Below are 18,346 nucleotides of genomic sequence, written 5' to 3'. Positions count from 1 at the left end.
AACCCCTCATTAATCGAAGTTTCGTGGGCTACTGAGATTAGGGATATAATTTAGAAGTTAAAAAAAGGTAAGGCTGATGTGTAGACCGTATGTGTAACGCTCACATCGTATAAATAAAATTGGAAATGAGCAAATTCAAGTTTTTGGTAAACCGACAGAAGTTGCAATAACATGTTTAATATACAAAAATTTTTTACAGAATGCGCTGTTTATAAACGAGACAGTGAAACTACGTCTGTTTTCATATCAGTGCATGCTATGAATTCACTATCACCAAATAACTGTTGTCGATTCTTTGACATTTAGTTTAAAAAAATCTCTGCACAAGTGTGGGGAATATACAAAGACTCAGCGCGGAGCACGAGGTAAACGCATTATCGAGCGCGAAGTGCTAGATAAATATATAATCAAAAGCGAAGCGCAAGAACGAATAGTGGCGCGTTCTAGGTGCACTCAAACGTTAAAAACGAAAAAATGTAATGGATGAAATATGTTTTTTTTAAAGGCTTTTAAATGACCGGTATTTCACTGATTTGATAGAAATTTTTTTTAGCAAAGTTCTGAGCATTAAACTTTTTAAATTCATAACACAAATTATGAAAAAAATTCTGATTTTTGCTTTAAAATGCTGTAGTTTCTAAACGAATATAGATATGATACTTTTTCTTTCTGATTCTAGTGGTTCTTTCCACTCTCTTTCGAAATTGACAACAAAATTTGGCTAGAGCTGTATTTTTCTCATAACAATAGAACATTTGTCTGTCAAAAGATGAATTTATTCTTATCTAGGCAAAAATATTTTTAAGAACTCAAGATAAAGAAAGAGTGCCCAGAGAGTTTTCCTTAGAACTTCTTGAGAGGAATAATTGTTATTGTTTGACTTTTCTCGTTTCTTTTCTTACTTTTGCACAAAATGTAAATATTCATTTTTTAATAACTAAAAAATGGGTTCTACATTCCAAGGCGCGAGCACAAGATAAACTCTCATTAGAGATATTCGTCATACTATTACCTACCTAGAAAAAAATTAGGAAAAAAAGTTTAAACTTTTTGAGAAAATTGAGTTAAAAAATTTTTAGAAAAATCGTCGCCATTTTATCAGTTTTAGAAATTTTCCAAATTTCGTTGTAAATTTAAAAAAAAAACTAGAATCAGAAAGAAAACGTATCATATCTTTATTAATTTAGAAACTACAGAACATCAAAACAAAAATCAGAACATTTTTTTAGAAATTTTCTTACGGGTTTAAAAATTTCAAACACTTACAACTTTTCAAAAAAAAATTTATCAAATCGGTGAAATACGTGTGGTCTAAAAGCATTTGAAAAAAGAACGTATTTCAGCCGCAGCTGATTTTGTGGCTTGAACGTGTTCAGCCTGCATGGTTTGAAATTAATGCGGCGTCTACTCCAATTCGTGGCTATATATAATTATATATTAAGCCATTTTCTACAATAATATTCTTTTTGAACAATGCTAAAAATCTTTGATTTTTCTGAAATTTTTGACTTGTTCTCCACTTTTTACTTGAAGCGAGGTAATAATTATTTAAATTTAACAAAAAAATGTATTAAATAAGTTATTGTTGTTTATAGCGACTTTATCCTATTCAAGTTCGAAATAGCAGCGGTTTTTTCTAAAATTTCCAACTTCTTGTCTAGTTTTCACTTAAAGCGACATAACAGTTATTGCATTTCAACAAAAATCATTATTTCAGCAATTTATTTCCGTTGATAACTGTCTTCTCCGATCGCAATTCTACAAAATTGTGATCTTTTTTGTGAACTTTATATTTTCTTTGACTGTTTAGTTATGAGCAAATAATAAACAAACATCAACAAGAGTCATTTTATTAATTTATCAATGTCATTTGTTGTGCATAAATTATTACTTACTTTTAAGTAAAAAGTGACAAAAAGTTTTAAAATTATAAAAAAAAACTTTAATTGGCTTCCATTATTAAAAGAAAATATTATCAAAAATAATAATACATTCTTGAAACAATACATTTTGTTAAGTTGAATTAATTATTTATACCTTTACTTTAAAAAATGGATAAAAGGTGCAAAATTTTAGAACGAAAAGAAATTTTCTAGTATTATTCCAGGAGAATATTATTATAAATAAAAATAACACATTGTTCAAAAATTATTGTCTTAAATTTATAATCGATTATTCTCTAGATGTTAATGAAAAGCTGAAAGCAAGTTAAAAAATAATCTCATCTAACTCTATTCTAGGAGACAATTTTGATAAACCATAATAAATTGTTCATAATAAATTATTTTGAAACATCTCACTATTAGAATAAAATCGTATTTCATCTAATAGAAAATCTGTATTTATACTAGAAAAAATAATTTCTCGGTAGCGAATTTTTGTTTGTTTGCATTGTGTCCTTCATTGGCATCTGTTTTCGCATGGGTATCAAGAATTATTTTCTACTCTGTTTTTTTGTACTTGTTTCAGTATTATGGCATAAGGGAGCGCACTTAGATTGCGTTACAGCAGAAGAAGGGGGGAGGGGTCGATACATTTTCTTGCAATTTATCACGGTAGAAGTGGGGTTGTCCTTCACTAGTTTTTTTCCTTTAGTAGTTGTCCTTCAGTAATTTTTTTGCAAATTCGACAAACATGTCTCCAGAAGATTATCTTTTTAGTCATAAATTCTATTATTTGGTACAAAATTGAACAATTTGATTAAAAAGTCAGTATTTCTAGTTGCAAATTTGGCTGCTTTGTTAAAAATTCTTCTTTTTGAGTTAAAAATCCACCTCTTTTCGTAGAACCTTAACCTTTTGTTTAAAGTCATATTTTGTTGCTGACCATTTTGTTGGTCAAATCCTTTTTTAATGAAAACACTTTTGCTATAAATTTGTCATTTTATTGTAAAAGTTCAACTTCCTTAGTAGAATTTTCATTTTTCTTGGACAAGAATGCATCTGTTTGGTTGAAGATTTAAAAAACTTGTTAATTAAAACTCATACGTGGTAAAAGTGAAACAACAGTGTTAAAAATTAATTTTTAAATTGAAGGTCTTTGATTGAAAACTGAACTGTTTAGTTGAAAGGTTCATTCTTGGTATTAAATTAATTTTTCAACTAAAAAAGTAATTTTTTCATTTTTTTGAAATTCATATTTATTAGTTAAAAATTCTCCTTTTTTTGGAAAATAAACATGATTTTTTTAGTTTGAAATTTCACTTTTTTTGGATAAAAAAGCATCATTTTAATTTGAAATTCTGCGTGTATCTGTTGGTTTCATTAAGGATGTGAGACGTAAATTTTCAAAACCTTCTTTATTAACTACCATTAATATCTTTATAACCTTTCATAGATTATTTCTCTTATGAATAAAAATGATACATTTTTTCATAACAGCTCACAATACCAATAGTGTGAACATTGATAGAATAAAAAGAGTCGTTGTCATAAATAAAAATGAACAACTGTTGCAAAAGTTTGTTCCACAAAAATGTGTTTCTGTTTCCAAATCATAGACTGATACTTTTACTGACTTAGTCATTTCTAACAATTCTTCATTAATTCCTTTCATTTTCGTCAATTCCAATGGCGAAATACAGTGGCGAACAATGGCAACTTCACCATCGTCTGAAAATAACAAATAATTATCACTTTTAATTTAATTGAATTGCATTTAATTAATAATTTCAATGAAGCTCGAAATATTTCTAGGTGAATTTTACGGTACCTTGTTTATTCAATTTTATTTACGTTAATTCCACTGAATTTAAGTTAGTGGTACTACATTCAATTTCTATGAATGAAATTTAAAAAAATGGCACAGAATTAAAGTGAGTTTAATGCAAGCGAAACTAATTCAACTGAATTAAATGCTAGTACATTGAAGTGATTTAAATAAGATTTAATAAAATTCAACACAATTCAAACAAAGTTTAAATAAATTAAACTTCATTTAAGTAGTTCAGTTACACTAAGGATGGAACTGTAAATATATGTACAGGAAGCGGAGACCCTCAAATCCGTCAAAGGGAGAGGTAAAATACATACATACATACATATATTGAAGTGAGTTCAATTCAAGTCAAGTTAATTGAACTGTTTTAAAGTGAAAATTATTCAATTTAATTGACCACCCGAGTAACAATGCTTCGACTTGAGTTCGACTTGGCTATGTCTTGAGTTTATTGCCGAGACATCGATGTCTGGCTGCGTCTCAAAACTGAGTCGAGACATAGGCATTCGCCTTACTTTAATGGCCACGACAGGTAAAACGGCGTTTACTCCTCTTAAGTCGAGCCTTGTCTTGACTAAGACGGGGTTTACTTGACTCAAGACGAGCCTTGTCTTGGCTGAAATTATCGAACCTTTTTTGGCTCATAAATGAGATTAAAATTGATGAATGAAAAATTTGTAATTATTAAATCAGTTATTTTTTATTTAAAATTTCAGACTCCATGGGTCTGAACGAGTATAGCCCTTAACAATTTTCTTCAGAAAAATAAAAATCGTCATTTTTCTAGAAGGATCTCCTGAACCGTTAGAAATACGTAAAAACAAACAACATTTTCCGTATCATCGTCAAACAAGTATAATACAAATAACAATGCATGAATAAGTTGATTTAATATACATATTGTATAAAAATATACAATATTGTTTAACCATTAACAAAGATTAGCTTTTATGACTGTTAGAATTACCCTTTTTGTAAGGGCAGGTACGCGCTGGAAGTTATAAACTGCACATGTTGGAGTCATAAAAATTCGACTCAAGAGATAAATTTATATCTTCAAGACATAAAAACTTGCCTGGAAGACATAAATTGAAGTATGCTTCCGTCTCAAAACTGAGACATGCTCAAGTCGACCTTTTCGACTTCAGCATCGGCGTTTACTTGTCTCAAACCGAGCCTTGTCTTGGCTGAGATGGTTAAACCTTTTTCGGCTCATAAATGCGATTAAAATTGATAAATGGAAATTTTTTAATTATTCAATTAGTTATTTTCGTTAAAAAAATTTAGAATCTATGTGTCTAAACGAGTATAACCCTTAAACATTTTCTTCAAAAAAATAAAAATCGTAACTTTCTAGAAGCATCTCCAAGACGAGTGGTTTATAACTTCGAGTGTATACCTGTCCTAACAAAAAGGGTCATTCTAACAGTCATAAAAGCTAATCTTTGTTAATGATTAAACAATCTTGTATATTTTTATCGAAGTTATAAACCGCTCGTATTTAAGGAATACAAATTCGACTGGAGAGATAAATTTTATCTTTAACACATAGAGACTTATCTCCAAGACATAAATTAAAGTCTGGCTCCGTCTCAAAACTGAGACATGCTCAAGTCGAACTTTTCGACTTCAGCATGTCTTGATTGGGGGCAATTCAAATCGAAATAAAGTAGAAGCATTTTTACTCGGGGATTCACAGAAAAAGCAAGTTCAATTTTAATTTAAGTTTAAAATCTATTTTGCTGCAATTATTTGATTTAATTAAAAGTCATGAAAATTTTCGGGTGAATTTTGCTTAATTTAAGTGAGTGGAATTTAAATCGTGTCATTTAAATAACTTGAAGTAAATATAATTGTATTTAATTTATCATTTAAATAAAGTTCAAGTGCATTCTACTAAATTTAAAGGAATTGGAGAAATTCAAAATAATTTAAGATGAACTTCACTAAATCCAAGAGTATGCAATTAAATTCAAATCAGATCAACTAATTTGAAGTACATATTATTTCATTAAAGTGATTGTAATGAAATTCAAGTAAATTTCAGAGAATTGAAATGGTTAAAATGATATTTTTGCAAATTCTACTGAAGTTAAGTGATTTAAATAAAATTCGAAATAATTTCAGGTGACTCCTTCTGAATTCAATTGACTTTAACACAAGTCAAGTTAAACTTACTAGATTAAAGTAAATGATATTCATTTCACGTTTATCCAAATGGAATATAGTGAAGTTTATTAAATGTAAGTGAATTCGATGTACTAACGTGAATTTTACACAATTTTAAGTAAATTCTCAAATGTTTAATTAAATTCCATGTATGCTCGACTTAATTGAAACGTAAAGAAAGGAGCCCTTCCAAAAACTGCGTCACGGTATATTGAACACTTTTTCCACTTATTCCCTTCTTTTTCAAAGACCCTCACATAATGCTTGAATCCCTAGGGGCAACGGCATAAATACGAACACTTCCCTTCTTTCTTTTAAGTCAGCATTTTTTTCGATGATAAACCACAAAACGTACATCCCTAATATTTTAACAGGATTTACACCACAAAATACTCCGAATTCAAGGGAAATCTGGCAAATTTTCACAAAAATAGGGCTGAAATTCTTTTTGTTAAAATTAATGCGTAGGTAATACATTATATTCGACATAAAAAATTTAGGATTTTAATTTGAAACATATTAAGTTTTCAACAAAATAGTTCAATTTTTAACGAAAGAAATTAGTTTTCCTGTTGAAAATTTGTTTGTTTTAGAAAACAGTTGAGATCTAAGATAAATTTCCAATCAGAATGCTTTGACTTGTTATTGACTCACACTGTCAGAGTCATAATTTTGGCAATGTCGTGTGTGAGCACGCGTGTTATTCGAAATTCGCGCATAAACTACCCCGAGTATAAAATCTTCGACTTGAATTCGGCTTGAATTGCCTTGAATTGCCTTGAATTGCATGTCTCAGTTTTGAGATGGAGCCAGACTTTAATTTATGTCATGGAGACAAGTTTCTAGGTCCTCAAGGCATAAATTTATCTCTTAAGTCGAATTTATATGACTCGAAGACGAGCGGCTTATAACTTCGGGTGTATACTTATCCTAAAAAAAGGGTCATTCTGTCAGTCATAAAAGCTAATCTTTGTTAATGATTACACAATCTTCTATATTTTATACAATATATTTCATCAATTCATTTACTGATTTTCATTTGCATTATACTTTTTTGACGATAATACCGAGAATGTTGTTTATTTTTACGTATTTCTAACGGCTTAGGAGATCCTGCTAGATAGTTTCAATTATTATTTGTTTGAAGAAGATTTTTAAGGGTTATACTCTTCAGGCCCACAGATTTTGAATTTTTTAATTAGATATAACTTATTTAATAATTACAAATTTTTGATTCATCAATTTTAATCTTATTTATAACCCGGAAAAGGTTTGACCATCTCAGCCAAGACAAGGCTCGTCCTGAGACAAGTAAACGTCGTCTTAGCCAAGACAAGGCTCAACTTGAGACAAGTAAACGCCGTTTTACCTGTCGTGGCCATAAAAGTAAGACGAAGGCCTATGTTTTAACTCAGTTTAAAAATGTAGCCAGACATTGATGGCTTGGAGACGAACTCAACACATAACCAAGTCGAACTCAAGTGGAAGCATTTTCACTCAGGCAGTTGAATTTTTAGTCTAAAAGGACAAATTTTTTATCGGAAATTATATTTTTTCAACAAAACAGGTAAATTTCCGTTAAAATAATTATATCCACAACAAAATAGTTCAATTTTTAACAAAACCTATAAATCTTTAGCAAAAAAGTTAACTTTAAATAAAAAATATTCATATCTAACCAGCGGGTTTAACTACCAGTCAAAAAATGTTCACTCTTGACGAAAAATATAATTGTCGATATTTTAAGGAAAAAAAAGGTTTTAGTTTTAAGTAAAAAATGGTTGCATTGAACAAAAATAATTAATTCTCAAAAAATGTAATAGTTGATCTATTAACTTAAAAAATGTTGCAATATAAAAAAAACAATTAATATAAACTAAGAAAGTAAATTTTTAATAAAATGGTTGATTTCTAAACCAAACCATTATTATTTTAAACCACACATATGCAATTTTAAACCATAAAGATGATATTTCTTTCAAAATAGATTAATTTTTAAACCAAAGAGGCAAATTTTTAACCAGGACCAATTTTTTAGTCTTGAGAGAATACAAATTGTAACTAAATTATTGAATTTTCTACTAATATATTATAATTTTCAACCCAAGAGGTTGATTTTCAACTAATAAAAAGAATTTGTAACAAAGTAGTTCAACTTTTAACCAAGTAGTTGAATTTTCAACAAAAAAACTGCTGAATTATTCATTTCATTTAGAATCTTTAGCCAAAAATAATTAACTGTCAGCCAAACATGGATTAGTTTAATTTACAATTTCAAGTAAACGCCTTTAAGCGAAAAAACGAGAAAAGGGAATGCTTAAAGAAATGTGGCAAAGATCGCAATATTTAGTCTCTATGTAGATGCTTTACTTGTGAAATAAAAAGACTAATTTTAGTTTCTTCAAAAAATTGAAAAAATGTATTCACGTTTATATTTTCGAAGTGTAATTTAACATTCTGCGTTACCCCTCCCCCTACTTCAGAAACCATTCTAAACTTTGTTACCCCCCCCCCCCTCCTTCCCATACTTTTAGCAGTGTCACGTAGTTTTTATACTGTCCCGAAGTATGTCTTCTAAATTTAAATGTATTTATTATTCTATATTGTTTTACTTACATTCAGCGACCGATTTTATACAAAAAATAGCATCGGTACATAGAGGACTTGATTTTAGTCCAAAAGGTTCATTGCAATTGGCCAGTGGAAATTCACTTGTCATTTCTTCAGGTCCTTCCACACAGCTAATGCATTGCAAAGCCTTTCCTGAAATGTAGTTTTGTTATAAATAAGTTATAAATTTCATTTTTCATCTCTTTTCCTTAGTCTTAATTTGCTTTGTTATCGTTAAAATCGGAACACTAGAGAAAATTTTTATTGATAAAACAATGATTTAAATGGTAGTTTTCCATGAAATTTAATCATTTTTTTTCAGTTAGTCTGGATGATTTTTATCTACGCAATGGATAACAAGATTTATGCTACTTAAATATGAATTCATAAAACTATTCTGCGAGAGAGAGACTCTAACGGATCAGATTTCCATTAGATTGCATATTCTTCATTCGTGCCTTACTTTGTTTCATCTAAAAGTTTTATTTAGAATGGAAATTTCTTGACAAGTTTCCTAAAACTAAAGAAATGAAAATTGGTATTTAATTGAATGAAACTATTTAAGCTCTATTCATTCAAGTAAAATATTAATAAGTAGACAATTAATCATTTTTCTTTTAAAGATATATTTTAGTGATCTTGTATAAAAAAAGTACGACTCTATATCGCATAGAAAACTGTTAATCCAGTACTAGAATTAAATTTGTTTCATGAATTTAATAAGAGTATACTAATCAAATATAAATAATGATTCTAAAATAAAAATATCAATAATATTTTAAGTAGCATTAGACTTATTTTCTTTCTTTAATCGAAAAAATTCAACTATTTAGTGAATATATTTTACTAAAATAAATTAAATCAATGAAATTCATTTATGTTATTATAAATCATTTATCGAAAGAAACAAATGACTGAATTTGTTTAGATTTTTGTTTTAGCACTTATTTATGTATTAATAACTTCTAATTTTACTTTTATTACCTCAGAAACATTTAATTAATTTAAGTACAAATTTTTTAACAGTAAAAAATATTTTTTTTAACAAAGAAAAATATGAATTGTAGTTTTCTCAGAATTACTTACCTGTAGCGATAAAGTTTGCAGTAAATGCAATTATGAAGACAAATTTCATTGTGTATAACTGATTTAATTTTTTTAATAATATATTATTTTATATAACTGGCCTTATATTACTGGTCAAATCGCACTGCAGCTTATTAGTGACTAGCAATGCAGCATATATCAGTCACGCGAAACTTTGAAATATTATTCGTTCTGCGCATGCTCCGTACTCCCACTAAAATAAGTAAGGTAAGCTTTGAGTTAAACTGCTAGTAACCATTTTTAATAGCTTTTTGCTTTTATTCTGTAATTAAATTCAGAATAAATTAATAATTAAACAAATTAGTGAACAACTTTAGTTTATCTTATTTAAATGGACATTCATACATTGAATTTTTGTGTATTCGATTTAATTTCAGTTCATTCTACTTAAAATACGTGAATATGACAGAATTCTAGTCATTTTAAGTGAAATCGATTTGATTTGACTAAATTATAGTCAATTTGTCTGAATTCTAGTAAATTCGACTAAATTCAAAATTATTATGCCAATGGAAGTGGAATTTGCAAAATTAAAATAAATTCCACACAGTTTAGGTATTTAAGTTTCCAAAAATAAGACGTATTGAAAATAGATTTTCTATGATGTTCAGGACCAAAATGATATTACTTATGATGAAATTACAAATAGACAAATTTTTAATAAACAAACTTTAAACTGACACTAGAAGCTCTCACGCGCGTGACCCGCTCATTTGCTTGTGATTATTCTATTTGGAAATCGAGTTTTTAAATAAAAAAGATCAAATTTCAACCAGAAACGAAATAGTTAAATGATGAATTTTCAACTAACATACAATGATGAATCTCCAACTGTAAGATTTGAATTTTTAATCAAAAAGATGCGTTGTCAACTAACATCATGAATCTTTAATGAATTCATTTTCAACTAAAATTCAAACTAAATTCAATTCAAGAAAATTCAACTAAAATTAATTAGTTAAATTATCAGTTAAGAATATGAATGTTCAACTAACTTTAATAACTTCTATTTATACACGACTCGCATGGGTACCATATACGACGAAAGACCGGGTTGTGTACTCGAATTTTGAAAACCCGACTAAACTCGGGAGGTGGTTTTCTGCAGTTTTCCTCTCATTAGACCAAATGTTTAGGCAAATGTGAGTACTTCGGGCAAACTCGTATGTAGCTGCATTGTAACTAAACCTTAGTAAAAAACTGACCCTATTCGTTGAAAATAGCCAAATTTTAAACTTTCTATGAAACTTCTTTCAATAATTAATAATTAATAATTCTGGTAAATTTAACAAATCACTTAGGAAAGAGTCATCACAAAGAAAATCTTAGTTAACTTCGTAAACAATTTTGAATAATACTTCAACTCTCAATATGCTTATGAAAATTGTTTGAATGATTAATAATTATTATAAATTTACAAAGTAACATGTAAAATGATCATCGAAAGACATTCTTAGTTCATTCCGTAAACAAATTACGCCTCTTCCTTGAAAAATAGCCATGCTATAAATATGTTGATAAACATTTTTTAAATAATTAATAGCTGTAGATTTTCAAAGCATCAGAGAAAAAAAATCAAAAGAAAGAAATTCTTAGTTAATTATGGTAAAAAAATGAAGTCTACTCGCAGAAAGAAAAGCAAACTCTTAATTTTTCAATTGAAATTCTTTCGATAATTAATAGTTATTGTAAATTTACAAAGCCACATAGAAAAGAGTCATCTAATGGACATTCCTAGTTGATTTCGAAAACAAATTAACTTGTAGGATAAACGTCAAACTATTAATTTTCTAATTAAAATTGTTTAAATAACTAACATATCTTGTAAATTTACAAAGCAAAATGGAAAATATTCATCGGATAGACATTTTTGGTTGTCTTCGTAAATAGATTTACTTGTAGAAAAAAGGCAAACATTTAATTGTTTAATTAAAATTGTTCACATAACTAATAGTTTTTGTAAATTTGCAAATCAATATAGAAAACAGTCATCGCATAGATATCCTTAGTTAACTCCGTAAACAAATTTACTTCAAGAAGAAAATGGCAAACTATTAATATTTTATTTAAAATTGTTTAAATAATTAATAGTGCTTGTAAATTTGCAAAGCAATATAGAAAAGTGTCACCGGATAGATATTCGTAGTCGACTCCGTAAACAAATTGACTTGTAGAAAAAAAGGCCAAACTCTTAATTTTTTAATTAAAATTGTTTACATAATTAATAGTTTTTGTAAATTTGCAAAGCAACATAGAAAAGAGTTAGTTAACTCCGTGAACAAATTGACTCGTAGAAACTCTTTATTTTTAAATTAAAATTCTTTAAATAATTATTAGTTCTTTTGTAAAGCAAAATAGAAAAGAGTGAGTTGACTCCGTGAACAAATTCACTGATAGAAAAAAGTAAAACTCGTAAGTGTTGAATTAAAATTGTTTTAATAATTAATAGTTCTTGTAAATTTACAACGCAACTTAATAAATTAAACGTATTCTTTAAGGAAGAGCCATTTATGGCAATTGTTTAAATAATTACATTGTTTGAAGATTAAATAAATGCTAAAAGGTCATAAATGAGCTCCACTCGAATTCGGCACGATCGCTGTAACTTAATCGCTAGGAATGTTTACATCTAATAATGTAAACAAATCCCTCGAACATGCCTGTTTCACTTTTCTATTACTATATGGGAAGCTGCAACCAACTTTCAACTATAGGAAATAAGATTTATTTTGACCATGATGTTTTATATGGAATTTTTGCCTTACCAGTTCTTCTCACCAGTATTTGAAAAATGTTAGAATTTTAATAAAACACCGCCTATTGTTTCGGACAAATATTTGAAGATTATTTAGGACCAGCAATAATTTCCAATTTTTAATAATATATTTGTTTAATTTACATGTAAATGAGATGGTATTGGTTTTATGTGAAAAAAGAGTTTTGGGGATTTCATCAAATCTTGACGCTCTCGGAATCACTGATTGAGAAAAAATGGATTTTACTTCGGCGTCTGTCTGTCTTCGTTGTCTTTTTGGTTGTAATCTGTAAACAAGTTATCGTACAAAAAACTACCAGATTGGATATCCCTTTGGCACATATTTTCAAGGGCGAGTAATTTATCATCACTACTTTTTCAAAAAAAATATATATTGTCAAAGTTATAACATTTGCAAAATTTATAAAAAAACAGACAAAAATTAAAATTTTAAGCCAAACAACGGATAATATGGAAAAAGTGAAGAAATGAAAAATGTTGCTTTTTGGAAGTCCTACAACATTATTATCAAAACTTTCTAAATGTTTTTGAGGAATCAAAACTTTAATTTTAATTGCACAAAAAATAATTAAAAAGAAGAAAATTCTATGTTGCGGTCACATTCTTCTTGATACGAAAAAAAGATAACAAAACAAAGATTGTGCGAAAACAAATAACTACAAATTTATCACTTATTGATATGACGCGTAGAATTTGTTTTATTTATTCGTCAAAAACAAAATTACAAACTAAAAAATGTAATTTGGACAAACGACGCAAGGTACGAAAAAAATAAAAAGACAAAAATTATTCACCCAGAAAAGAACCACAAATTTATTAAACATCATTTTCGGATTCGAAAAGTGGTTTTTCTTTAATCGTGAAAAATGACATTACAAATAAATAAATTAAATTTTTGGAAGAAAGACGCAACGTGCCATAAAATGTTAATTATTAAAATTATTTTAAAATTAGTTCTTAGAATTTGCTTTTAACCTTTTTTTTAAAAAAATGAAGTTGACCTCTTCCCCTCCCCCCTATTCTTAATGAATTACGTACGTATTAGTAGCCATAATTTATTATTTATTTTTTTAAACCATGAAGCAATCTTTTTATCATATGCTAAAAACATTTTTTTTTACCTTGAATATGAGTATATTACAGGAAAAAATAACGATGCGGTGTAGTAACAAAAGGTTAATTGCAATGTAATTGTCACAAAATTAAAATGTTTTTTTTTAAGACACATGCATGATTTCAGCCCTTTTCGAAGCCTATCAAGCGGGGCTAAAGCTCTACTTTTTCCTCCCAAGGGAGTGAAAAGTGACGTTAGAGGTAATTAATGAAAGTTATACATCTATGAGCTTGAAATTTAAGACACTCAGCCCACTCACCTTAAAACTCTAAGGAATTTTGGTTGCAGATAATAGAATGTTGCCGTAATTCATGAAAAGTTACCACATATAACATGTCACATTACCATAAAAAACCGAAAATTTCCATAAATTTCTGGAATTTTATCAACATTTCCTAATTGAATTTTGGGTAATTTACCCATAAATTACCTGTAATCTTATCAAAAATTTCATAAATTTCAGGAAATTAAAAAAAAGGTTTAAAAATTGAATGTTCGGTAAATTATCTCAATTTATTTAAGTTATCATAAATTTCCGGTAATATTGCCATAAATTACCAAGAATTCCATCACTTTCCGGAGATTTATAAAAATTTTCAAAATTGAATTTTCGGCAATTTATGGTAAGTTAGGACAAGCTACCTATAAAATTACTCTAAATCGCATGGTTCCTTTAATTCAAATCTAATATGGGTTGAAATCATAGCTGTAATTCGAGAAATGTCTGAAATCATCCATTTGTTGTAATAAATATCGTATGCGCCAAAGGGGAGAGGGATTTTTTCGACTTGTGTACGGTTTCAATACTTGTCGAAAAAGTCCCTCTTCTCCTCCTAGATGCATAATATACTATTAAGCCCCTTCTAGGAAAAGGAATTAATTGTCAATTTTTTGTATTTGCCTTTACCCTGTACAACATACACTTGAGCTTTCAAAGTCAGTTTAGCGAATTTTGAGAAATGCAATGTTTTTGACATTTAAATTTGTCAAAAACTTTTTTACATTATTTTCAGCGTTAGAACTTTGGGTAAATAAGTCATAATGGTACGAACTTACCCCTAATATATTAACCAAAAACCAGAGGGGCCAGCCCACCCATTTTTAACCGGCTACGGCCTTTTAGTGATATTGGATGAATTTGATTTAATTCGGTTGTACTGTAATTAATTTATTATCTGTAAATTCGAAAACTGATTCAAGTAAATAGGATTGAATTTAAATTAATGAAACTAAATTAGAATTGATTCGTTCCTATTAAAACACAATTTCCGGAAATAATTCAGGTTACATATTCATACTTACTATGAGATAAGGAGTAAGAAACTTATGGTAATAACTTTGTATAGTTTTACTATTGTCAAAAAATTTTTTATCAAAAGACTGTGTTTCGATTTTTGATAATTTTAATATTTAAACATTGAAACAATCTCCACACTAGTTACGACATAATTAAAAATTACCAATTATAAATCGAAAATTCAATCAGACTTAAGGTTTAGATGTATTATTATTTTTTATTTTTTAGCATGTAATAATAGCTATGAGGATGACTTATAGAACTATTCTGAAAACTAACAATTACACTTTTGTAATCTTTCAAAAATATCGTAAGAAAAAGATAAATGCGAAAGGTAAAATCGCAAATGTCGCGGTTGAAGCACCATTGCAATAATTAGATTTGCAAAAATATATTTCAGCTTCTCCCCCGTTTATCGAAACTTTTAATGGTTCAACAGATTCTATCATCTCTACTGTCCATTTATTAATTTTCATATCGTAATACGTTAAGCAATTGCGATTTATCATTTTCCAGTTTCCACCTGTAAAGTCAAAATATATTTTATCATGAATGAAACACAAGGTAAAACTATGACGAAATAAGTATAATATTATAAAACTATTTTTCACGGATTTTTGAATTATATATATTTTTTCGAAATAATTTCACTCACCTCTATAATATTGTACATCCTTCACACAATATACAGCATCTGCACATTGGACATTTTTTCTTAAGTCACTGCAGTCGTTATCTCTCGTTGCGTGGCATTGGTAGCACGTCAAAGACTCTCCTATAATATATTTTGAAATACATAAATTTTTGATAGGAATTTACCAATTTTTCTTCTTCCCAATAAAGCTATTATATCCCTCAGATAATATTATTTAATTTTTTGATTTTTGTACCTGAAGGACCGTTTAAAAACTACTACTTTGAACACTTCTCCTCACTGAAAGCTTAAACCCCAAATAGTGACTTCACAAACAGGAACACTCACCCCATTTTCAGATTAAAATTTTTTCTTCGATTTCATACAAACATAATATTCGAACAGACTTCTTAGCATTTTAACATTTTTCCAAGTATCGCAAATACTATAAATTATATCAAAAACTGTGATTTAAACTTCTGAGGAATTACAGCCATAAATTGTTACTGAAAATGTTTTCGATTTGTTTTTAAAGAAGGTTCTCAAGGCACCTGCGGCTTTGACAATTACATTCTCATGACGAAACTCGCGCTCGATAACTTGTTTACAATTAAAAAGCTTCATCAAGATAATTTGTAAATCCTGTTAAAATCTAAAAAAAAACAACACTTTATACTTTTGGATCTCTTAAAAAACAAAATTTTTCATTTTTTTAAAATGATCCAACTTTTGGCACTTTTTGTATAATTTAGAAATTTCATGTTAATAGTGTCGAAAAACATATATTTTACATCTAGGAGCAATTTGGATTGATATTTTTTAACGTATTAAAAATTTTTTTTTCCTGTTCTAAAAAATGTTCAAAATGTTGAAAATCATATAACTTTTTGAAGTTTAATCAAATTTGAAACTGTCATTAGAATAATTTGCAAGTCCTTTTGACGGGTGCTAGAAAATTTTACAACAATTTCTGAAACTCATTACAAAATTTTATTTAAATTTTGAAAGAGCTCAAACCTTTCGAATTTTTGTCTAATAGAATAATTTAACTGACATAGTTTCTAAATTAATTTAATATCTAGTGATAATTTTTAATACAGGCATACAGACAGACAAACAGACAGACACCGATAAAATTATATGAATTTCGGATTCTGTGAGGGCCAAAACGTAAAGATCCATTAAAAACCAGAGATCGAAAATTTGGACGATTACGTTACACTCTCATTAATGAGAATGTAAAAAGGGCTTTAATACAAATAGTTAGATTTCTAACAAGAGAGATGCTTTTTTAAGCCAGAGACGAATTTAGTGGGAGACAGTCAAAAATTCCAACTAAGACAGTTGCTATTGTAATTATGAATAAAAAATACTCAACCCTGAACTTTTTTAACAAAAAAGATGTATTTTTAATAAAGCAGTTGGACTTTTGAACAAACGGATGACTTCTTAACAAAATATCATCTTTAACCAAATAGTTGAGATTATAAGCCGAAAAGGCTAATCTTTTATGAGATAAATGAATTTTTCATTAAAAAACGTCTTTCTTGACCAAAAAGACAAATATTTAACAATACATTAAAATTTCAAAACAACGTAATTAAATTTGCAAGCAAATAGTTTATATTTGAAAAAAAATATTTTCATTTTAAATAAACAACAATTAAGTTCAAGTAAAGTAGATAGTTAATTTTCCGATAAAGAAGATTAATTTTAGACCAAAAAGAAAAATTATCAACAAATTACATATATTTTCAACTAAAAATGATCAAATTTTATTAGGTTTATTGATAACGTTTATATTGAGAATATCTCAATTTTGATTTCCAAAATTTAATTTTTGACCTTAAGCTTCAGAATTTTTAACAAAATACTGAAATTTTTAATTAGTGTAATGGATCTTCAAATAATAACACGAATTAGTAACAAAAGTAGTGCAACTTTCAATGAACCAATTAAACATGCAATTTGGAAGAATTGTCGACAAAAAAAAGAAATAAAAAATTACGACAAAATACATATATTTTCAACTGAATAAAGGAATATTTAACCAAAAGGGATGAATTCTTAATAAAAACTTTAATACTAGACTTTTCAATTAAAAATAATTAACTTTTAATGAAAAATAGTAGAATTTTTCACTATAACCGACATTATGAAAAAAAATGAAATACATAATTTTTCAGTTAAAAGAATTAATTTTCAATTAAAAGAAAATTAATTTTTCAACAAAATAGTTACATTTTCAGGCAAAAAACGCATTTAAGTAAAAGAAAACGAGGAAAAGGGAAAGTTTTTTGAAAACGGGGAAAAGAAGAGCAATTCTCTCAAAAATGTGTAAAAAGGGCAATAAAAGAAAAATCGTGAAGTCTGTATTTGGATGCTTTACTTGCAAAACGAAATCATTCAGTTTTAATTTGTCAAAAATTTAAAAAAAAACGTTTTACGTTCTTATTTTCTATGTGTGATATCACATTCGGCATAACCTCCCCCCCCCCATCCCCCACCATTCCTTTGCGCCCGAGTAGTGTTAATAATCAAGTTAATGTGCATTATTCCTGAGAATAAAACTAAGAATCCAATGACCAAATTTGGTCAACCACCATGAAATGTTCCTATTGCAATTTGAAAAAAGATAAAAATTCTCCTATAAAAGGATAGAAAAAAATTCTTGTTTTGGACAAAAATAAAAAAAGTGAAAAGAAAAATGAAAATAAATAAATAAAACTATACTTCTGGACAAAATTAAAACTATAAATTTTCATAATTATTTACCTGTATTGATGAGAACAGCAGTCAGATAGACAATTAAAATAATTTTCATGATGAATTGAAAATATTCTATACTTCCGGACAAAGTTATTTTTGCTTACAAGACTTGCCCTCATTGAATTTCGTTAAGAACTGAATTTTTTGTGGACT

This window comes from Belonocnema kinseyi, chromosome 6 (assembly GCF_010883055.1).
Source record: "Belonocnema kinseyi isolate 2016_QV_RU_SX_M_011 chromosome 6, B_treatae_v1, whole genome shotgun sequence".
NCBI lineage: Eukaryota > Metazoa > Arthropoda > Insecta > Hymenoptera > Cynipidae > Belonocnema > Belonocnema kinseyi.
Note: the sequence above shows the minus strand (reverse complement) of the source record.